At 41.1% G+C, this 11,545-nt stretch overlaps 1 protein-coding gene across 2 annotated transcripts in view; it reads right to left on the bottom strand.

The window, feature by feature from the left end:
* ELOVL6 (ELOVL fatty acid elongase 6) overlaps positions 1 to 11,545 on the bottom strand; it is a 139,980-nt gene that overhangs the window by 105,555 nt on the left and 22,880 nt on the right. The window lies entirely within an intron of this gene.

Below are 11,545 nucleotides of genomic sequence, written 5' to 3'. Positions count from 1 at the left end.
CAACATCTAATATCATTTTATATATTTGTTTACATGTTTAATGCCTCTCTAGAGGTCCCAGTGGCATCTATGTTCCCTGAGAGCAGGGACCTTGCCTTGAAACCTGGCAGATATCAAGCCCTCAAACATTCATTGAATTGAGTAAATGAAATTCTACAAGTAGTTATTGAATTGACTGTATACTGTAGACGGCTTGGCTGAAGTCAAGTCTTATATCAATGAGTATAAGGTGCTCTAAGGATGACAATACAAGTTACAACTAAATTTATTTTGAGAAAATCTGCCAGAGCTCTATAAGAGTTAGGGGTTTTACATGAAAATGTCAAAACCATTTAGAAAACCTTTAAAGGTTTTAGGAAGGTGGTAGTAGCATTGAGTTGGGCTTTCTGGGTAAGTTTTAAAAGTAGGGAAAAAGGATGGATTATTCTAGGTGACAGAAACAAAAGGAAAAGGAGAGCTGGAAGCACACGAGAAATAGGAAGTGGTTCCATCTGCGGGGTCATAAGTTATACATGGGAAAAAGGAAGAAGTAACTACTAGACGAAATGGGGAGTTGAGGTCATGCTGCAAAGAATCTCCCATACCAGGCTGGGATATTTAGTCAATGGGATAGGCAGTTTGGGATCAATGGAAAGTTCTTAGGCAGAGTTGTAATATGATGTTTCTGAACGCTTAATGAGAAGTTAAAAAATATTGCTGATTTAGGAACTCTGTTGTTTTGCTGAAAGCAAGGCAAACCTAAGATGGCTGCTCAGAGTCCTACCAGGAAAAGCTACCCTTTATGGAGGGCTTACAAAGTGCTGGACAGTTGGTAAGCAATTTACAAACCTTACCTACTTTCATTCTTACCACAGCCTAATTTGATTATCTCAATGGCACACTCAGAAATGGAGGCCCAGGCAGGTTAATGAATGTGCTCAAGTTCACCAAACCATTAGGGGCGAAGGTGGATCTGGAACCCAGCGTGTTTGAATCCCCAGGGGCCAGGCTTTGGTACACTGCTTCTCTGATGAGAAGTTCAGGGTAAGGAAAGTTGAGGCCATGGCTTAGAAAAGGAAAATTGCACGTATAGCATGAGTGTTAGGACCCCAGCACTTGGCAAACGCTTTCACGTAATGCAGCCGTCACAAGTCTGCCCTTGAGATGCCGTGAAGGTTTGTCAAAGAAAGCAAACGGGGGCCGGCCCCGTGGCTTAGCGGTTAAGTGCTCGAGCTCCGCTGCTGGCGGCCCGGGTTCGGATCCCGGGCGCGCCCCGGGCACGCACCGATGCACCGCTTCTCCGGCCATGATGAGGCTGCGTCTCACGTACAGCAACTGGAAGGATGTGCAACTATGACATACAACTATCTACTGGGGCTTTGGAGGAAAAATAAATAAATAAATAAAATTATTAAAAAAAAAAAAAAGAAAGCAAACGGGATGGAAGGCAGGCGGCTAAGTGCTCGTTTCTGATGAGAGGAAAGATTTCCGAAAAGCAATGCAGTATCGGGCCTTTCTGTGCACTTAACCTTTATAACGTCCGTCCAGGTTGTGGCAACATACAAGCTTGTGCAGCAGGTCTGACCTTTACTCCTCAAAAAGAGAAAGGCTTCTAACTAGTTGGACAAGAAATACGGATTGTTTGCTTGGTGTCTGCAAACAACGAGAAACTCAAAATGGCAACCCTCTCCAGGACCCACTCAGGTGAAAGTGGATGTGAAGTAAGAAGGAGATTCAAACAGTCCCGGGGAATCTGTTGTAGATGAACCATATGACATCCCCATTTCATAGGTCAAAATGTTTAAATACTGGCAATTTCATAGAGTTCATCCTAAATGCTATTTGGGTTTGCGAAAGAAGAGGGCTCTTCCACCACGAGGTTCACACCTGACTTGCGTGGTTCCTTCCTGCCTCCGGACCTACCCCAGTTCCTCAGTCTGGCCTCCAAGCTGCCCATCTGCCCTCACGTATCCAGCCTATTGCCCCCAACAGCCCTATGCAAACCTCGGTCAGCCCGGGCTGTCTCCTCTCAGCTACTAATGCTTATCAAATCCTGCGTTTGAACAGTATTGTAAGAAACAGAGAGGGTAGGAAGGAGCGCGGCTTGCCCAGCTCACGGAGACGTGGCAGGGCTGCACTTGAGCTGTTCCCTGTGCCATGTGGCACTGTGGTGGCCGGGAGGAGCCTGGGCTCTGGTCTCCAGAGCTGGGCATGTGCTGAGCTCTAACAGGGACACACTCACTGAGGGGCAGAGATGACTTAATCCTGTCCTTGAGACTCAGTTTCCTTAACTATAAAATAGCAATTATAATGCATTCCTGTCAGGATCATCAGGAGGACTTATGAAATAAGGTATGGAGGTTGCAGGTGCCATCTGCTTTGAAAAACCAAGTGTTTATGCATGCACTGGAGAGAATCCAAGATGAATTCCCAAGGACAGTCCCACATCCTCTGCCTGTACCCTTTGGCCCTCCAGGCAAGGTGGGAAGAAGGGTGGTCTTCTCCAAGCAAGAAGACCAATTGGACTTCTCTACCTTGCTAACTAATTATCAATGGGGGATTCTGTTCTCAATACACTGGCCGCCTCGTCTGCCACACACAGAGCCCTGGCGCTCTTGGGACAGCTTATCAAAAAAAGCCCAGCTCAGAGCTGATCTTCAGGGAGGGTACTGTCAGCATTATATGTTCCCCTGGGTACTGTGGACTCTAGCCTGCTGTCGGGTGAGATCACTGAGAAGTAGCTTGGGCCCCATTAATTTGGCCCCTGGGCTGTAGGGTTCTTTGACATTACGTCACTGGCTTCCCCCCAAAGGCTGCTATAAGTATTTGGTCTAGGACCTTGGTTTGTCCTTAACTTACTGCCAGAAAAATCACCTAGCTCTCTTGAGCAATAATTAGACGTGTGCCTTTCTTTTCAGATAACAAGAACTCTCTTAAGTCCTTGTGTTTTACTTTCGCACTGGCTGGCAGAAAACGACTGAGCAACACTGCGTCTTAATCTCACATTCGGTAAACCATCATGGTTGGCATATCAGAGAAAGTGCAGAATTCTATTGCTACACCTTAAAAGTAAACTCCCAGTTCTCCTTTCTGCCAAGTCAACTATAAGCTCCCAAAGTCCCTGCCTCTTAATGAAGTCTTGCTAGACATCCCACTACATAATGATTTTCCTTGTGGAGTTACTATAATTCCTATATTCCAGAACTTGAGTATCTGCTCTGCCACATGGCCTCCTACCTGTATTCTGCATGTACTTTTGCCTTCCTGAATGAATTGTAATTCAAATAGATTGGGATATTTACAGAGGGTACCAATGGTAGGACACTGCCTTCTTTGTCTTCTCGCCTATCTCTTGCATCTCAGGCACACTCTGATCTTTCAGTAATCACTGGCTGGCTTGAGCCAAAAACAGCCTGAACAGCCGGAATGCACATAGCTGCTGAAGACCAAGGTGTCTAAGAGTCTCTCCACCAGCAAAAATACTAGGTGCGTTGAGGGGCTGGCCCGGTGGCGTAGTGGTTAAGTTCACGTGTTCCACTTCGGCGCCCCGGGGTTCAGGGGCCTGGATCCTGGGCATGGACCCACACACCGCTCATCAAGCCATGCAGTGGTGGCATCCCATATACAAAATGGAGGAAGATTGGCATAGATGTTAGCTCAGGGACAATGTTCCTCACAAAGAAAAAAAAAGTATTAGGTGCATTGAGATACACTTTTGGTTCCCTGCAGTAAAAACTTAATCTCATCTTCAAAAGACAACCATGATTAGAATTTTGATTTACACACACAGTTAAAACTGTATATGTTTGCATGTATGTGTGTATGTTTTACAAATTGGCCATGCTATTTTATAGGCAGGGATATTCTCCCTGTCAGCAATAGGATGTACATTTTCTGTCAAGATATATTCTTCAGTAATATAATTTTAATGAGCACATACGGGTCTACTAAAGATTTTAGTGGGGAGTAAAGGTTTTTTTTGGGAGGGAGAGGAACTTTCCATCAGAATATTCTCTACTATAATTGATCTTTGTCAAGAACATACAAATAGCTCACAGATATCTTTTTTTAAAAAAAGATATATGTAGAGTTCCTATTTTTTTAGAGACAGAACAGAATGCCTACCTCAATGTTAAGCCTGTTCTGAGGGTTTGCATAAAACTTTCTGAGGCCTTTAGGCACTGACAAATGTCATGCCAGTTAAGGAAGTTCTTTCTTATATTTTTGGTACAAAATTCTAGATTTGGTGCTTGATTCCAATTGGAAGGTCTAGTTAGGGAGTGTTTATTAGTTAAGATTAATATTTTAGTAAAAGTTTAATATCACATTATGAATAGAGCTCAGAATGTAAGTGAGCATGAAAGAGGTTACTCAAAGAAAAACATTAAAACTCTTCAAGAGTGAATTTTCTAGCCGTATTTTTCATTTGTAATGTGAGCATTATATCACTAAAAATTATTAGAATAAGAGTCCAATTCAAAAGATACAATCAGAACTTTGTCAAAAACTGCTATTTCGCATGATATATTTCCATTGATCTGGGCCTTCCTTAACAAAATGACTTCTTCTCTCCTACCCCCCGCCACCCTTTTAAAATATTGTCTTTGATAATTGTTTCTGTAATTTTCCCAGCAAGTGCTGAGGTCATAAGCCAAAGGGGCAGAGGGAGTATAGCATAGTGGGAGGACTGAGCCTGCCTGGGTTTGCTGCGCACCTCTGCTGATTCCCAGCTGTGTGAACTTTTGCGAGTTATTCATCCTCTCTGTGCCTGAGGTTCCTCATCTGAAAAACATGCCCCGTCACAAAGGGTATTTCATAAAATAGGTGGTTAAGTGGGTCAATGATCATAAAGCCCTCCGTAGGCACAAGGTAGGCTCTCAAAAACTTAGCTAATATCCTTATTAAATGCCCAGTAGAAGTCTTTAAATAAGCATTCCTCATAATTTCCAGCAAACACACTCCAATCACCTTCCACAGTCATAAACGCAATGGCAAAGAATTCACTGTCTATGTGTGTGCATGGAATTATCTGCCCTTTTCCCCAGTTCTCTCTGGATTCTCACTTAGGAAACGACAACAAATTTTTTTACCTGATTATTATCTCCTTTAATAAAATGTAAAATCTCCAGCTTTAAAGGCACGCTTTATGATGTAAATTTGAAAAGACAAGTTTTCTGTATAAAGAAAGACTTGCCCTCTCAGCATCCTGTGAAAAAGAATTTTCGCTGCTAAGCATGAGTGAGTGCTGCCATCGTAAATCAGGGTTATCCAGGACAGGATGAAGATGTCAACTTTGGGTGTTACTTTCTACTGCTGAACACAGTTGATCCTCATTATTGCAAATTCGCCTACTCACTGACATTTGTTTGTCACCCAAAATCTATACTCACAGCACTGTCATGGTCAAGCACAGAGTGGTGAAAACTTTGATTGCCCAATGCCCACGTTCCCAGCCGAGGTCAAACGAGGCAACCCTCTGCCTTCTTGCTTCAACTCTCAAGACTGTAAATGTGTCCTTTTTTCAGTCTACTTAGGGCCACATGTTTTGCATTTTTGTGCTTTCTGTTGGTGATTTCACTGTTTAAAATGGCCCCGAGTGCTGAAATGCCATCTAGTGTTCCTAAGCACAAGAAGGCTGTGATGTGCCTGACGGAGAAACGTGGGTTAGATAAGTTTCATTCAGGCATGAGTTATGTGCCGTTGGCTGTGAGTTCAATGTTAACGAATCAACAATATACATTAAATAAGGTGTCTTTAAACAGAAACACACATAAAACACAATGTGATACATTGGTCCATTGATAAGAATGTTGTGACCAGAGGCTCACAGGGACCCAACCCTATATCTCTCCTGGGAGCAATGCTTCAGAATTTGCTAATTTTGTGTTCCTGGAGACTTTCTGGAACATAAGTACTGCAAATAATGAGGATCCACTGTATCTCTGATGAGGAAGTTGGATTGGAAGTAGATAGTACTAATCCTCCAGGTAATGGATTAGACCCTGGGAAGGAAGAGCCTTCTAGAATATAATTCATACTTGATACTGGTTGCTTAGGTGAGTGATTACCTTTCTTCTTGAGAAATGCGATCTGACTTGGCTGAGTTTAAAAAAATACTTAAAATTCTTAGGTTTTTTTTTTTTTTTTTTTTTTATGGTGGATGTGGGGACATTTCATCTGAGCCCTATGCTATACACAGTGCAGAAGAAACACATGAAAACCAACAACACTCCCCGGACCTCCCAAACCTGCTTTTCTTCAGGTCCTAAGTACAATAAGAAATGCAGAATTTGGAGCCACACTGATTTCTCACAATGCATATGTTTGGGAGACACCTTCCAACCAGCCCTGTGCTGAGTGAACCTAGAGGTCTGTGTGAGAATGTACTCACCATGCATCACCTTAATAGTATACTATTTCATCCATTGACTTTATCTGCTTACCTATGTATTCAAATTGCACCTCTGACCTAATTCTCCACCCAGACAACACAAATTGCTGGGTGTGACTTAGTCAAGTGTGAGAATGAACACCAACAGGGAAATGTGAACTCAGGCTGTCAAGGCCCAGGAGCAGGCAGTAATAGAAGCAGGCAGAATGTGATCCCAGCAGATAATTTGCTCTCTGAGTGCCAGTCCCAGGATGATCATAATGCTCCAAGTTCTGTTAATGCCGCTAATGTTGCCCCCAACCAGTCATTTTCTCATCCTAGAGCATCCACAACTGAAACATTTCAAAAGACTCCTGACCACCGTCTAAGACTTTCTTAGACTTAATGAGAATGAATTCTTTACCTGATTTCTAGATCTGCAGGAGGCCATCGTAATATAATTTACCCTCTTATTAAATAGTCCATGTCACTTAGCCTATGGCTGCATTCTGCCAAAACCACTTTCTGAACTGTAAAAAACCCCTTGATTAACTGGTTCGTTCTTCTGCAAGATGTTTTGGCAAAAAAATAGGGTGACATGACATTATCTTCAACACCAACTTAAAAAAATTTCAAATATCGAGATGCAAAGCCATTCAGCCATTTTAAGTACGTACCTTCACAATGATAAATGCCGTTACTTTTGAAGATTTTTTTTTTTTTTTTTTTTTTTTTTTTTCCCCCCAAAGCCCCAGTAGATAGTTGTATGTCATAGCTGCACATCCCTCTAGTTGCTGTATGTGGGACTCGGCCTCAGGATGGACGGAGAAGTGGTGCCTCAATGCGCACCCGGGATCCGAACCCGGGCCACCAGCATTGCAGCGCGCGCACTTAACCACCAAGCCACAGGGCCGGCCCAATGCCGTTACTTTTGAATATGAATCAAAAGAAAAAGCTAAAAGTTCAGATGGTATCTCTTCGTGCCTGTGGCCCTACTGAATCAGATTGGACTTGCTGAGAGTTTTCCGTCGACCTTGGGTTCCCTCCTGCACTGAGCCAGTCCCGGTGTCAACGCACACTCATCAGCCTGGATCTGCTTTCCCTCTATGACGCCTATAAGTCACAGATGCAAAATCCACAGGTAGAAAATATATTTAAAGCACAGGAAACTGTCACATAATGTACCATGATCTTTACCTACATTTTTACCTTCACCCTCAAGTTGGCATATCCATGCATCTAAATCAATCTCAAGAATTTAATGCAATGAATGAACATAATTATTCTCATTAAGTGGAATAATTCCTGGGATATTTGTTCTACTAACCATGCATTCCTTTCTCTTCTTCATACTTTTTTTTTTTTTTTTGGTGAGGAAGGCTAGCCCTGAGATAACGTTGGATACAAATCTTCCTCTTTTTTGCTGAGGAAGATTGGCCCTGGGCTAACATCCATGCCCAATTTCTTCTACTTTATATGGGAAATTGCCCCAGCATGGCTTGATAAGCAGTGCGTCGGTGCATGCCCGGGATCCGAACCAGCGAACCCTGGGCCACCGACACCGAGCGCGTGCACTTAACTGCTGCGCCACCAGGCCAGCCCCCTTTCATACTTTGTAATGTGAACTTATGGACCACATAATCTAAGAATGTGTAAATTCTATGTATATTATAATTTCTGCTTACACTATAAGTAAAATTTATAATTAAAAAACTAAAAAGACAAACAGAATCATTGTTGGGCTCATACATGGTTGGGACATAGTGTAAAGCGAGGTAGGGATGAAAACTCTTACTTCACAGGGTTGTAGGGATGGGATCATGAGATAATGTGAATGTTCTGTGTAAAATGTTAAATACTGACACATTTAACATCAATGATAATAACATAACTAAAACTTACGTGGCATTAGTGAATGCTTTACATACATTAATTCACTTAATCAATGCAATAACTCTATCAGGTCAGTATTATTATTTTCCACATTTTACAGATAGGGAAACTAAGGTTTAGAGAAGATATGTAACCTCCCCAAGTTTATAGAGCCAGTAAGTGGCTGAACAAGGATTCGAACTCAGGCAGTCTGGCGCTAGAGTCACACTATATCATCCCTCTGTACAGTGTTCCTAGCATATGTTATGTGATCCAACAGAGTCAGTACGGCTACTTATTCCAAAGTAGCACCTTGCTTTGGAAGGTTAGGTGAGATCTGCATTGAGTCTAGGTACTGAGTGGCTGAAGATGAGTGACACATTCTGATATCAGTGACCCCAGTACTTTGTCATCGTTGGGTCAAGTTTTAGGACTCTCCTGTCATGTAACGTGTAGAATTATTCTGACTTAGTCATTTATTGGTACTTTATTTAGGAATTATTCTTCCACTTTCACTGGAAGGTTAGTATTTGCAGCTCCATCTTTAGAGATTAAGGAGTAATTCACACAATAATTTGCATTTAGCATCACCATGAATAAATCAATGTTTCCACTTTTTAATAAGACCATTCTGTTTGTGAGAAGTCTTGTAAAAAGGAGAAAAATGAATTTTATTGTGGCCTTAACTCTTTTCTGTCTTCTCAGAGTGTATGTTGTACTAGCACGGTGGAGGATAACCTAACAGCCAACCCAATTCCCTCCTTTGCTAACAGAAAACTTAACCTGCTATTGTTTGGAGGGCACTATGTCCGCCTCTGAGAGACAAAGCAAGACTGGTTTAAGCATCTCACGGCAATTAGTCTCTTTGTCAGCAGTCCACGGGTGTGCAAAGCAATCCAGTCCTCTCTGCCAGTGATGGTCCAAGAGTGAGACATGTGACCCAGGCTTGGCCAATGAGATAAAGTTACAGCAATAACAGAAGAAAATCCTTACATAAACTAAGAGCAAGTTGGCTTGGATGCTTCTCCTTGATAAAGAAGAGAACTAAAAGGAGACTTCTTTGCTGCTGTCCCTTCCCTTCTGCTGGGGAAGCTGGAGTGAGGATAGATGTTTGGTGATATGGCAGCCATCTTGTGACCACAAAGAAAACTGTTGATACATGAAGGATGGCAAGACAAAAACTCAGATAGAACCTGGATCATTGATGACATTATTAAACTACTGAACAACTACAGAGGCTCCCAACCAGACTTATTCTCATAGGAAGTAATTAAATGTTTTATGTTTTAAGCCATTGTTAATTATGTTCTGGTACTTGCAGTTGAAAATATCTCAACACGGTTCCTTGATTGGCAGGTATATTCTCCACAGCAAACTGATGAGTATTAGTCAAAGAGGACATAATCCATCAAGGAAATAATCTGAAATTTATTGCATTTTTATTCCACCACTCAAACTTAAAACCATTATAATACTATTATTCAGTGTATTCTTTTGCTCTTTTAAAGCTACTAATTTTCTTTTTCCTTCTAAGAATGATAGAAATTAAGATGCTGATTGAATAGAGAGATACGTGTCTCCTCAAGTTTTTCACATCAGCTGGAATAATATATTAAAGAAATATAATTCTCCCATTTATACTTTGGTGAAGAAAGTATTTAACAACATGGAAAACTGTCCATTCTATATTAAGAAAAAACGTCAGGTTACAGAAAAATATGGTATGAATTCTATGATAATATTTTTGTTAAAAAGAAAAACAGAGAGATGGATAGATGGAAAGAAAGAGAAGTTTAAAAAGATTTGCACCAAAATGTTAGTGTTTATCTCAAGGCAACATTTATTTTCTTATTTTTGCTTATTTTTGTTTCCTAAATTTTCTACAATGTGTTATTTAAACTTACTTGATCCAGGCCTATCCACTGAAAGCAGAAACTACAACAGATATAAGTGTATTCTTTTTTAAAATATTTCTATGACAGTACACGTCTTTGCTTTATAAAAATGAAGCCTAATACTTCTATACATTAAGTAAAATCTTAAGAAAAAAAGATTATATGTATATATCCATAATTCTAGGCCTCCAGTTGCATATAATTTAATTGATAAAGCAAAACAATATACACATAAATTTCAGAACATAGGGTAGAAATATCAAATCTTTAAGCCCAGCTGAACTCATGAGAAAACTAGAGTACTGCTTTTCATTTTCTCATGAAAAAACAATTAAAGATAACTATTGAAGACAATTGGCAAGCTATTGATGGTCTGGCCCAAGATCAACGAAAATATAATTTATAGCAATACTTCAGAAAATTGCTACATTCCAAATGTCCTAGACTTTGTATTATAAACAAGATATGTGAAGCTAATATGTTACAAAGAAGATATTGTAACTACTGTGAAAACTAATAAAGGGAAACCTCATTTAAAATGGAGTCAGGAGGCTGGACAGGGGGCGGCGGGTGCTCCCATGCAGTACCACTGGAGGTCAACTACAGGAAAGATAGTCAATTATAGACCCCAACAGAAAGAAGTCCTTAACAGGAAAGAATGGTCAATTATAGGAAGAAATATACATTGCATCCTAAACAGAAATTGACTCCACCAGCAACTCAGCCAATGAGAAACCATCACCACCCTGAACTCTTGCTTTTCTCCAATGGACTTTCATTCAAAACAACCCCTCCAAATTTCCTTCCCTTTCCCTATAAAATAATGTTCATCTCCTTTGATTGTTGGACTTGGCCTATGGCTTTTGCCATAGCATGCACATCCCAAATTGCAATTTTTTTGGCAATTCCTGAATAAACTTGTTTTGCTGGTAAGATAATTGGCTGTTTCATTTTTAAGGTTGACATATATGGTGCCCAAAGTGGGATCCGAAGGAGGCGACCCTGAGAAAAGACAGTCCCGCGACTTAAGCGAGGTACCCGCACTGAGCCCCTTGTGCTTATCGCTTCAGTGTGCTGCTGCCTACTTTCACTTTGGTGGGTCCTCTCTTGGATGCTGAGCTCTGCTTGTGTTTTGAGCTCTCCGATTTTATTCAGGAAGGGGAGAGGGTTTTTTCCTCTCAGAGAAGAGTTAGAGTCTCTTTAAAGAAGGGTTAGAGTCCCCTCAGGAAGAGGTTTCATCTTAGGGTCTGTCCTTGCAGAGAGAGTCTTTGTCCTTTTGGGCAAAGGGTTAGAGTCCCTGCTGCTGAGTACTCAGCTATCTTCTGAGGTGCACAGTAGCCTTCCTTTTGGGGATTAAACTAGTGGGGATTTTCTTTTGGTTTTGGATTTTCTTTGGTTTTGGAATCCTTCTAGAATCAATTTGGGCTTT

The sequence above is a fragment of the Ceratotherium simum genome, chromosome 12 (assembly GCF_057802395.1).
Source record: "Ceratotherium simum simum isolate JZ-2026a chromosome 12, ASM5780239v1, whole genome shotgun sequence".
NCBI classification, from domain to species: Eukaryota; Metazoa; Chordata; class Mammalia; order Perissodactyla; family Rhinocerotidae; genus Ceratotherium; species Ceratotherium simum.
The sequence above is the reverse complement of the archived record's forward strand: the minus strand, read 5'-3'. Positions and strand labels throughout refer to the sequence as shown.